Genomic DNA, 12,250 nt, shown 5'->3' with positions numbered 1-12,250 from the left:
TCGGATATAAAACCACGATTGTTACGTGTAAGAAGTACTTAACGAAATTAAAGCGAAAGAACGTGGCTTGGCTTTGCGTGAGATATCCAACCGAGGCATTACGTTGCCTCACGTTGGCCACAATTGCGATCACACGTCTCACGTCACGTGGGATTACATGCTGCAACATGCTGGTGAAATAGAAAGGGATAGTTTTGTATAAGTTACAAAACATCAAAAAAAAAAAAACGAGAAAATATTATCATCATATTGATTTATCAATTTTCTTGAATTTAAATTAATATTATTTGATATTTCAATAAATGTTATTTCGTGTATTTAGGAAATGGGACAAAGAATACGCAGAATATTATTACTTATATGGAATTGTTTTATTATATGGAATTTTTTTTATAAATTCCCTATAACAAAAAATAATATATCATAAATAAAAAAATTAAAAATTTTATCAATCTTAATTATTGCGATTAAATTTTATATTAAGCAATATTATTCAATATTGAATATTATATTTCCAAAAATTGCAATTAATTTTCGATAATAAAAATTAAAAATTAAATAATTAATTTACACTGATATCTTGATTAAATGTTTATTATCTGATTGTAAGAAAATATTGGTATTCTCTTAAAAATAAAAATGTAATAAATGTAATAAAGAACTTCGAATTTTTATTTATTTTATAATTTTAAATTCTAAAAAACAAAATTTATATCAGTATAATTTTTATATTTATTTTTTAAAATTTTGTTTATATATTTAAGAATAAAAATATAGTAAATTGAAAAGCAAAAAATACGAAATATATCTTTATTTTATATTTTAAAACTCATATTTTAAATAAATATTATAAATTTGATTTAGAAATCTGATTTAAAATTAAATAAAAATATCGAAATAAAAAACATTATTAAAAATGTGCATCTATAAAATTTCAATATACGTGGATGTATGCCAATTTTAAAATGGAAAATATTCAAATATACGGATGAAAATAAATTTAGTAGAAATTTTTTGTCTTGAATGGTTCGTGTAAAATATTTCATATGATTAAATCGCATAAATTTCTTGATATATCTATTTTGTTTTTATTTTGTTAATATATCTATTTATTAAATTAATGCATATAAAATATTGTTTCTGAAAAATTAAAATTCATTAAATTTTACCCCATCGTATTGCTAATTACATTAAAAAAAGAAAACTTGCTATAAGTGCTTATGTATACTTAATATCGATAAAATTTATAAGAAAAATTATTATTTATGAATATTATGAATCAGAATATTCATGTAATTTTTTACATAAGTTGAAACAGAAGAAACATAAATTCATTACTTGATAAATACAACATAGAAACATAAATTCATCACTTGAAAACAGAAATATTCTATATTTCATCTGGATAATGAATGTAAAAATTGCTTAAAAAAAAATTATAAGAAATTTGAATAATTTTTGTATTCTAGAATTAATAATTCTCATAAATTTGGAATAATGAAATTAATTTATTATTGTGATTAAATATCTCGGATTATTTTGACCTGTTAACTGTTCTTTTTAATTAGAAACAATTTTCACGGAAGCTATGAAAAAATTTTTTAAAATTAAACTAAAATTTATAGTTTTAGGAAAAAATTTATAGTTAAATGATTTTTTGCTTTTATGTTACATTCAAATTTTGTTTAAAACGTTTAAGATTTTTTATTTAAATTTATAAATATATTATAAATATTTAAAAATTACAATAGATAAAAATAATATAGATTTAAAAAAATTATTTATGATTAAAGTTTAGAAATGGAAAATGTTATTTCGTATGCATCAATCTAATAATAATACCAAGAATAAGGTTCAATTACAATTGTCTTATTTGAACTAACTCTGACGCGAACGATTTACCTCATGATATCGTACTAAGAAATTAACAGTATAATGTACACGTGTCTCCAAAGCAAATGACTCAACACCAGCCAATGATTTAACACAGTGATAATAGATATTAATATCAATGCTTGATAGTTATGAGTTTAACATTATAATAAAAAAAAAAAAAGAAAAGAAAAAAGAAAAAAAATAAATAAGCAAATAGAAAAATGACTTCAATTATCGTTATAGGAAAAGTATTGCAAAAAAATATAAATCTCTTAATCTTACGTAAGGATTATAACTCTATCTCTATTACAAAACTGATTTAATAACATGTAATTGTACGTACAAAATTCTTTCTTTTCTTCAAATTCTATTTTGACAACCAATCATTTAACTAATTTACATTCGTATATTTTTATCTTTTGTACAATTATCTTGTATAAAGTAATATTATTAACAAAATTGATAAAATTTCAAATATAAATTATCGATAAATTATTGATAAAATTATTAATTTTTTTGTTTAACATGTGATTAATAATTTGATAATAAAACAAATGAAATTCCAAAATTTTATAAATTATAAAAAAAAAAATTATCCTATATAAAGTTAGAAAAACTTCTTTGCAATAGAAGTGCAATAGAAATCTATAATCTATCTTGTGTCACTTATCAATTTATTGATATTATTAATTGGCAAATATTGTGTAAAATGAAATCCTTCAAAATATGGAAGGGATAGATGCTTACTATAAACGAGACACACGTGTATGTCCTTACATTGTACGCCCGTATAATATTTTCCCGCTCTGAATCGATAAATTGGCCTGTGACGAAACACCTCGTAACACGATCAACGACGTGACACAAAATCTGCAAGCTTTAACCAATCATCATATGGATTACACGTGTCCTGGCGCAAGAAACCCGTTTCGATGCATTCTTTTGTTGATTAAAAACATCACTAGCCTGATTGCACGTGTAAAAGTTTTTAATTACGGTATACTGTGACCATGTATTTCAAATACGCGATATAACGATTGTGATAGTTAGTAATAGAAATTATTTACGAAATTTTTTTAATTGTTATTAAAAAATTAATTAATATGTAATAAAATAAGAAATTATTAATTAAATATAGTATTTTTAAATTTTAAATTGTAATGGTTAATTCAAATATTAGAAATTAAACAAATATATAAAGATATGAATTATTATTACTGAAGTAATTTAATTTTGATTAAGTGAATTATTAGTGTCTAAAAATAAAATATAATTTGAAAAATTAACATATTTTTAAATTTTATTATATTAATTATATTCTTTATATTATAGACTTAAAAATCCTTTAACAATAATAATAGCATTAATAGAAAAAAAAAATAAAAAAAATGATATTACGTTTTGCAAAAATAATTTAAAAATAATTAGCACAATTATTTCATATAAAGACTTGAATATTTCAAATAATAGAAAGAAACAAGATTTATGTTTAATTTAACTATATTTAAATATGTTAAATTTTGCGATTTAAGTATCATGAAATTTAATTTTTAATTAAATTCAATTTTAATATTATATCTATCAATTTATGATATAATTTTGTTAATTAATATTATTCATAAATTTTTAATAATTATAAAAACAGAAATTAACCATATTAATTTTTGCAAGAATAAACTACATAATTATCTATAATGCAGTTCATAATCTGTAAATGAAAATAAAGAGATATATATAACAATGAATCAAATAATATATAAGTCTTAATTTTTGTCAAAAGCACTTGCATTTTCTAATAATTAAAAATAGAAATCTGAAAATATTCAAAACAATATTTAATATTAATAATTCGATAAATCTGTCAAAAACAATAAAATCTGTCGGTCGTCTTTGATATCAAAACTTAGAAATTCGTTAAAACATGATTTAAATACGAAAGTTGCACGTGCTGAAAATTGTAGTAAATACTATATCATACACAATTTAACTCGACGCGACGTCACTAATGTTAAGAAAGAAAGTGAACGCAGAAAAGAAAGAGAATTGATAGAGCATGGATTGAAATTCTCGTTGACCTTCTCGTAAGTACCCATTCCAAGCCTCGTTGTACTCCACGTGTAAATGTCGTCCACGTGCGATCGCGCATATCAGCGCACGTTTTACAGTTCGGTCTAAAATAAGTACTTACTTAAATGAAATTAAACGTCCGTTTTTCAGGATTCTGGGGCCCTCCGTGAGAGATCGAGGCGACGCGCGTTTAAGTTTAGAGCAGAATTGTGTGCTTTGCTGATCGATTGCGCAATTAAACGAAGTGGTTGGCCGGATAGAAACGTACGATTATTCAATAAACTTATCCATTTCCGAAATTTTCTGCGAAATTTTCTGAATTAACTAGAATTTTTCAGTTAATAATAGATATTTTTCAGCGATTTGTCTAAAAATTGGGAGACGAAATTTGTGAATAATTGTAAAAAATTTTAATGAGGAAAGATTAAAATTATTATATATTTATTATCGATACATGCCAAATGAATAATTAACGAAATTATATTAAAAATCAAGTTTCAAATGGATTTATAAATTTTGTGATAATCAATAATATTTATTTGCATTATTAAAATTTATATTCTTTTTTTAGTTAAAGTAAAAATAGTATTAAAAAAATTAATTTTAATACTAAAATTAAATACTATTATTAAATTAAATTAAAATTAAATTTTTCTAATATCTATTATATAAAATGTTTATGTGAATTAGTGCTTATTATTATTTAAATTAAATTTGAATATTATGAGTAAAATTATACAATTAAAAAAGAAAAAGAAACATCATATAAAAGCATCTAATTTTGAGTATTATATAATTGATTTATCAATACATTATTACTCATTATTCTCATTTTACTAAATACAATGTATCAAATTTTTTTGTAATATAAAAAATTAAATATATAAATCCATTTTTATATTTTAGAGAAATCTGTTTTATAAAAAAATATTATATTAAAAAAAGTTTAAATTTTCAAATAACAATAATATGTATAAATTTCGTTTTATAAAATTATAGTAAATACCTATATATGCATATATTTATGCATCAATCATACATACCAATATTATAAATAAAAACATAATTTTATAATCATTTATAATGATCACAAAATATAAATTGTAATATCTTATAAAATTATAATTTCTATTTTAAAAATATTTAATATATATAACAATGTACATATTATAATAATAGTTTAATAAATTTCTTTTTTTAAATAATGATATATAATAGTGACATTTGTAATGATATTAATAGATAATATTTTTTCTATTTCTATTTATAATTTTCATTATTCATAATGAATTATAATTTGGTAACATAATACGCTAAATCTATAAAAATAATTTACAAAAATTTTAAATAATATATTTTAAACTCTAATTAAAATTTATGAACATTATTGAAAAATAAGTTATACATAATTAAAACAAACTGTGAAGTTTATTATAATTATTTTTTACATATACATTTTTTTATGTTATATTTGCTTTAATTATTAAAAATTTCAAAATAAATATGTAATTTATCAATAATAATTATTAATTTGTATTTTTTTGAATTATGAATAATTATTAATATATATAATTATAAATCAATCCGCAAATATTCGAAATTCATTATTCATTAAATAAATTAAGAGTCAAGAATTGCACATATGCACTGCAAGAAGTTATTGCTTAATATTCTCAAATATATTGATAAATGATTGCCGTGCCAAGAATTATTATTTACAATAGAAAACTGATTTGAGAAGACTGTATGTAACGATATCATTTAATATGTTTATTTATTAATAAATGTTTCGATAATATAATTAAATATTATATGATCGATGTAATGAACGCAATAATTTGAAAAACGAATTCAATTCATACTATATAAATGCAAATGTATGTCGATAATAAATTATCAAATTCCCTAGAGTTATAAATTTAAGAGTACATATTAAGAGTATATTTTTGGTTATATTACTTCTTTGAAACTATAAATTAACACAGAATTATTTATATTTTCTATTAAAGATATATAATTATGATAAAATGTAATAGAAAAAATAATACACACGATTGTTAATATAATTATACAAATGATAATTGTATTATAAATAATAATTATATTGATAAATTAACAATCATTGTACATTACCTATATTGTACTAAAATTCAAAAACAGATTATATAAAAAATCTTGCATCAAAATTATTTGATTTTACATACTGATAAAAATGTAAATTAATTGCAAATTAGTAATCAAAAAATTGTTATTATAGATAATAGATATAGAATAACTATTAATTATTATATATTATATGGCAACGTACCTATTTAGAGAATATCTTTATAATGCAGTCCCAAGAGTTTCAAAACAGATTCAAATGGTTGACAAGATTCACCGCCTTCTTCGTTTTTGCTGTCAATCACTTTAAAATTGAAACAGTTCAAACGGCAACCGATTACAAAATCACTTTCGCAATATAGTGATTGAACTTACTTGGCAACAGAGTCTTAAATCGCGTTTTCGAATGATGTCAGAGTAAACTCTTATAAATGTCACTTAACGCGTGCAGTGAGTTTTTACAATCGACACTCGCGAATTGTTCAGATAAAACAATGAATATTAAATCATATCATAATTTGTACAAATAATGACAATATAGAATGTTCGTGAATTTTCAATCATAATCACTATTTATTTCATTTGATTCAGAAGAATGATCCAAATCTACCGGCGTCTGTACATCGACTAACGGCGATCGAGTACCGCCATGTTATCCCCCCTCGTGGTTGCGAGCAACACGGTCACGCGTGCGCAGATGCACGATCCTCATGCACGCGCCTAAAGCTTCGACATTACAACAATCTCGATAACAAAAGCCGCGGCACGTGCATCCCCACTTCGAATGGGATCTTCCAAAAGGTTCCGCGGGAAAGCAAAGCAGGACGCGCGTGTTTCATAGAATTTCGTCGTTTCACGCGTCTTAAAGGTGTCAAAACACGGGTCTCAGCTTCAAAGTGATTTTCGAATGCTTCCGAAAAAAGCCTGAAGTCCTAAATAAAGAAAGTGTTTAGACATTCTTCTAATTAGACACTCTATGTAATATAAAATAGAAACTTACTTTGAAATAAATGTTTTATAAATTATTTCTAAAAATTAAAAATTATTTTTTAAAATGATATTATATTTAGACATAATGAAAATATTTTATATGATTAATATTTGATGTTTTTTATATACTTATATATTTTCGCATTAAAATAAATATTTTGTTTTATTATAATTTCACGTAACAAAGATATCAAAATATATTAATATTTAAATCATTTTATTGTATTATTATTAATACGTTTTAATATATATTATATGAAATTAAATAAAACATATATCAAATATCAACATCTAAAAAATGTTAATATTTATAGAATATCTTTAAACGATTTAAATTCTCTCGATTCTAAAGGACAAAATAAACAAAAAAATTGATATAGAAATATTGGTCGAACTTTATTTATTAAATTACAATTGAATTTTGCGTTAAGCGAAGTAAAATAAAAATAGGATGAAATTGTCCATTGTTCCCTCGTTTCATTATATAAACTTAGAACTTAGTAAAAAGCTTCAATCAAGATTTTTATATACCAATTATTTGTTTTGACCTTTAAAATCAACTCTTCAAAGCTATTCTACAAATATATTAACAAACAAAAATAAATAATTTTAATTTTAATATTATTCTTATCGTAAAAAACATTATAATTAAATAATCAGTTGAAATTCATTTCGATATTAAAAAATGAGTTTAACATTAAAAACATTTTTAAAAAAAAATATACCTTCAATTACAAATTTTGTTATTTTATCTTTTTTATACTTTAAAATATATTATTAAAACAAAAAATGCTTCGAAATTCATAAACTCATTAACAACTCAGAATATAAAATTGATATTCTATCTTAATGTTGCATCAGTTTTATAAGTGATCACATATTTTTTAATTATATTTCTTAAAAACTTTTTATAAATATTTTAATAATATTTCAAGCAAAATAATTTTATATATGTTAATTTTTAATATTAAAAAAAGTTTTTAATTCAGCAATAGATATTTTAATTTATTATCTCATAAAATAAAATCTGTTCACAAATGCATATAAATTTTTACGATTAGCGATTAACAATTAATATTTTAGTTAATCAATTAGTATGAAATGAATTTCCTATTGAAAGATATTTATATGTTATAAAATATATGCTTATATATTTTTTTTAGAAATTATATTACGCTTACAACTTAATAATGGGTAAATACAATATTTCGATAGACAAGAATTATAATATGTTGCAATTAAATGAATCATTCCTCTTGATCACATATCGTTATAAATCTTACCAGAATATTTCCAAATCGAATGCGAAATCTATGTCAAAGCAATCGAAGGATTAAAGTTTCTCTAACAACACGTGGTCTCGACTCGGTTACGCATCTCATATCGATCTCATCGAAAGGGTTTAGTAATTTCGATGACATATGAAAAGCATCCATTCGTGGCACTATATATCGCCAGCAAGACCCATATTGAGTAATCAGCTGTCGGCATGTTTTCCGGTTATTTCCAAGATGATGACTATTAATATTCAACTAACCGTTTCAGGTAGACCAGCTGTCCGAAAAAAAAACAAACTATCTACTAAGAAAAAAATATACTTTCTTATAATGTATCTTAGTTCTTCACAAATCCAAAATCTAAATCTTTTTTTTTTCATCACCATAAAATAAATTATTGAATATTCATTTTAAAAAAAATTAATATGTTTTGATAATCATCAATTTTATCATAAGTAATTTGTTTTTTATCAATATGGTTATGCTTAAATCAAGATAGATCTCGTATTTTGGATATTATTAGAAATAGAATTATGGCGCTCTATTATTCTTGCAATAGAATTTAAAACCACACGTGTTCATTCGAAATATTTGCGCGCGTCTAATATAGTCAAACGGCGTCACGGCATATTTTTCCGTGACTGACGCTGCCAATAGTTCATGAAAAAGATCTCATATGTCGTGAAAAGAACGATAGAAATTAAAATAACAGTTCTTTCTCATTTTTCTCTATTTCTTTCCCTCTTTTATCTTCCTTCTTTTTCTTCCATTTTACAGATGACGTTTTAAAAACATCGGTACATTACGCAATAAGAATTTCAACATGTTATTTAAACGGCCGAATGATATTGTCTGGCGAAAAAAAAGCTACGGAAACCCTTCGTCCAGCCAATTTACTTTTAATTATAATATACCATTTACACTGTTTTTAACTGCACTTAACTTGTTCAACCCTTTTTTCAATTTACACTCTCGCTTTATTTTTTATTATATTTATCTACTCCTTTAAGGAAAAAATTTTTTATACAATATACGTTATTTAAATGTGTATGTGCAATTACTTTTCATACTATTAAAAATGCAAATAATTAAACCTAAAAAATTATTGCTTTTAAAAAAGAAAAGAAATAATTAAAAAACGTATGTTTATATTAACTCAATTATTTTTGTATTATAAACAGAAATTGATAATTAAATTTAGTATTCACCATTGTCAATATAAAAAGATTTAATAGATAATTAATAAAAAGAATGTTTTATTTTTTTTTATCTTCGTATGAAATTATACAATAATTTATTGTCAGCAAGGCGAATGAAATAAAAATATATGATTTCATTAAATAAATATTAGCATTATATATATTTTTATAATAACTTTTAAATTAAATATTATTTACAAATTATTATTGTTTCCTTGAATAATCACAATTTCTATATTTTTAATATTAATAATTATTTACACATATCATTTATTGATATATATATTTAAGAATATTTTGAAAAAATTATTTTAAAATAGACAAACACTTGCAGGTTATATGATGATTTCAGATTTCATATTAATTGCAAAACTGCTTAAACGTGTCTTCCAGGAAGGCGAGAAACAGGGGTCGCAATAATGATTTGGTAGTGCGTGCAGAGAAGCATGGCTTGGGAGCAAGAGAGAGATAACTGTGCCGCAACTGTAAGGAAAAAGACAAATAGATCAGGTCAGGGAAAGAAGGGGAAGGAAGTCGCACGTGTAGGCAACTTCCCCACTCTCGTTCGGTTTCTCTGCTGAAAGGAGCGTCCTTCAGCAATCTTCCCATCCCTTCTGGTCTTTCGACCTTTTTCGACCATCACAATATTTCCCCTCCACGTCAGATATCGCTGGGATCTGCAACCAATCAGGATCATTTGCGATGCTTCCACGTGGCTTGCACATTTAATCTCAGTGCATATTTGCATGTATGCGATTATCGACGCAATTATATGTGCAATGACTATAATCGCTGTCTAACGATGAAGCTAAAGTCAATATAAATAATTTATTAATAGATTTATTAATATGTAAATAATATAAAATATTTTAAATATACAAAGGAATTTTTAAAATTATCAGTGCGATTTATGTTCCTTGTCTATTAAAATGTTGAGCTTAATTATAAAAATAAAAAAAGATTGGAAATAAGATAAAATTATTAAATATATGTACATACTCATTGTTTTTTATTAATGTTACGATAAATTATTAGTGAAATTCATTTTTTTTCTTTTTATTTTCTACATTTTTTAATTATATTTCACGATAATAATAATTTTGAATTATTAAGATACTCCATTAATATATCTTTATAAAATTTATCACATGTTTAAATCAAAATTTAAAATAAAATTGATAATTATTTATAAAAAATATATTTAAAACATATATTTCATATATTTTTATAAGATATTTAAATTGATACATATAGAAATATACAATAGAAACATAAATAATAAAAATTTATTTTATATAATAGATAAGATAACTAAATAAAAAATAATATATTTAATAAATAAAAATATTTTCAATTAAAATATGTTTCATAAATATTATTAATACACTATTGAACAATCATTATCGATCACTGGATTTATTGGAATATAAAAACTCCTATGCATTTGTTGTAATGAGTTTCCGGCAATTGAAACATGAGCGATGTGAATGAAGAAATAAATGAAATTTGTTCATATAACAAGTAACTTTTTTTGTAAATCACAGCAATATTCTAGTATTTATATGCAAAATTTCGATACACTTAAAAGTTTGTCAAATAATTTAATTGACATTTTCACAAAATTGAACAATCTTATTATCTTCATATTTTCTAATATCTTTAAAAAAATTTTATGAATATTCTTTTCGTATGACGCTTTTATAATAATAAATATACTTAATATTTTCTTTTTTTTCAAATAAATTTTTTTTTTAAATTCGACTTCTACGATGCTGATATTTTCGATATTTCAAGTCAAATTTTATTTTTTTATTATTTATTCACCAAGTTTAATTGCATAATTTTTTATCATATCGTCTGATTGATTGACAATATAATTTACGATTTTATTTTCTGACTATTAAATATAATTATTCGAATTACAAAACTTGAAATTATTACTCTAGATATATCTTTTTGTTATTAATGATAATGTTATTGTATTTATTTATTTATAGTCTTATATTTTTATTAAGTTAATTCATATATCTTATTTCTTATATCTATTATCTTTTTATCGTTTATGCGAATATTTATTATCTTTTTATAAATAAATACAAATTGTATTATGACATATTTTAATATTTTAAAAATAATTAAATACATATTAAATTTTAATATAATATTTCAAGAAAATTAATATGAACATCCTAATTGTTATAATAAATTTAAATTCAAAATAATTATAATTATATTCAAAATAACTATAACTATATTAATAATATATATAAAATGATTTTAAATTATAAATATAGTTATTAAAATATATAACTAGAATATATAACTAGAACTGTAGATGGCAGTTATCTTCAATAAAGTTTAAAGATAAAGTAGTTTTCACTTTTTAAAAAGAAATTGCAGATAAAAATCAATATTTATATAATTTAAGTGAAAAAAAATAACTTTGTTAAGAATTTATGTTTAAATTTCCGTAGATATATTATAAACTAATATATAAAGTTTTTTAATTTTTTTTTATATATTTAATGATGTAATCAATATTATTGACTATCGATAATTTATAGGATATACTTGTATAATCAATTCATAGATGTCACTATTGAATAATTATGGCAAATCAAACAAAGATTGGATGTAAAAATTAAAAGTTCTTTTTTGAAAAATAAATTTAAGTTATTATTATTTAGATCATGATTTACATTATTTGCTTTATTTGATTTATTTATATCTAAATGTAAA

At 22.0% G+C, this 12,250-nt stretch overlaps 1 protein-coding gene across 2 annotated transcripts in view; it reads right to left on the bottom strand.

Moving 5' to 3' along the window:
* Positions 1–7,138, bottom strand: part of LOC107997562 (uncharacterized) — a 28,229-nt gene extending 21,091 nt beyond the window's left edge. Inside the window, exons 1-2 of one of the 2 annotated variants that reach the window (XM_017056252.3) lie at positions 6,421–7,138; positions 6,251–6,349 (exon numbers count right to left, since the gene is read on the bottom strand). The gene's annotated coding sequence lies outside the window, so the exon portion shown is untranslated. Of the gene's footprint in view, positions 1–6,250 lie in introns of both variants that reach the window. The other variant, XM_017056251.3, reaches the window with a different exon arrangement.
* Between the last annotated feature and the right edge of the window lie 5,112 nt (positions 7,139–12,250).

The sequence above is a fragment of the Apis cerana genome, linkage group LG2 (genome assembly GCF_029169275.1).
Source record: "Apis cerana isolate GH-2021 linkage group LG2, AcerK_1.0, whole genome shotgun sequence".
NCBI lineage: Eukaryota > Metazoa > Arthropoda > Insecta > Hymenoptera > Apidae > Apis > Apis cerana.
This window is presented reverse-complemented; position numbering and strand designations above follow the sequence as displayed.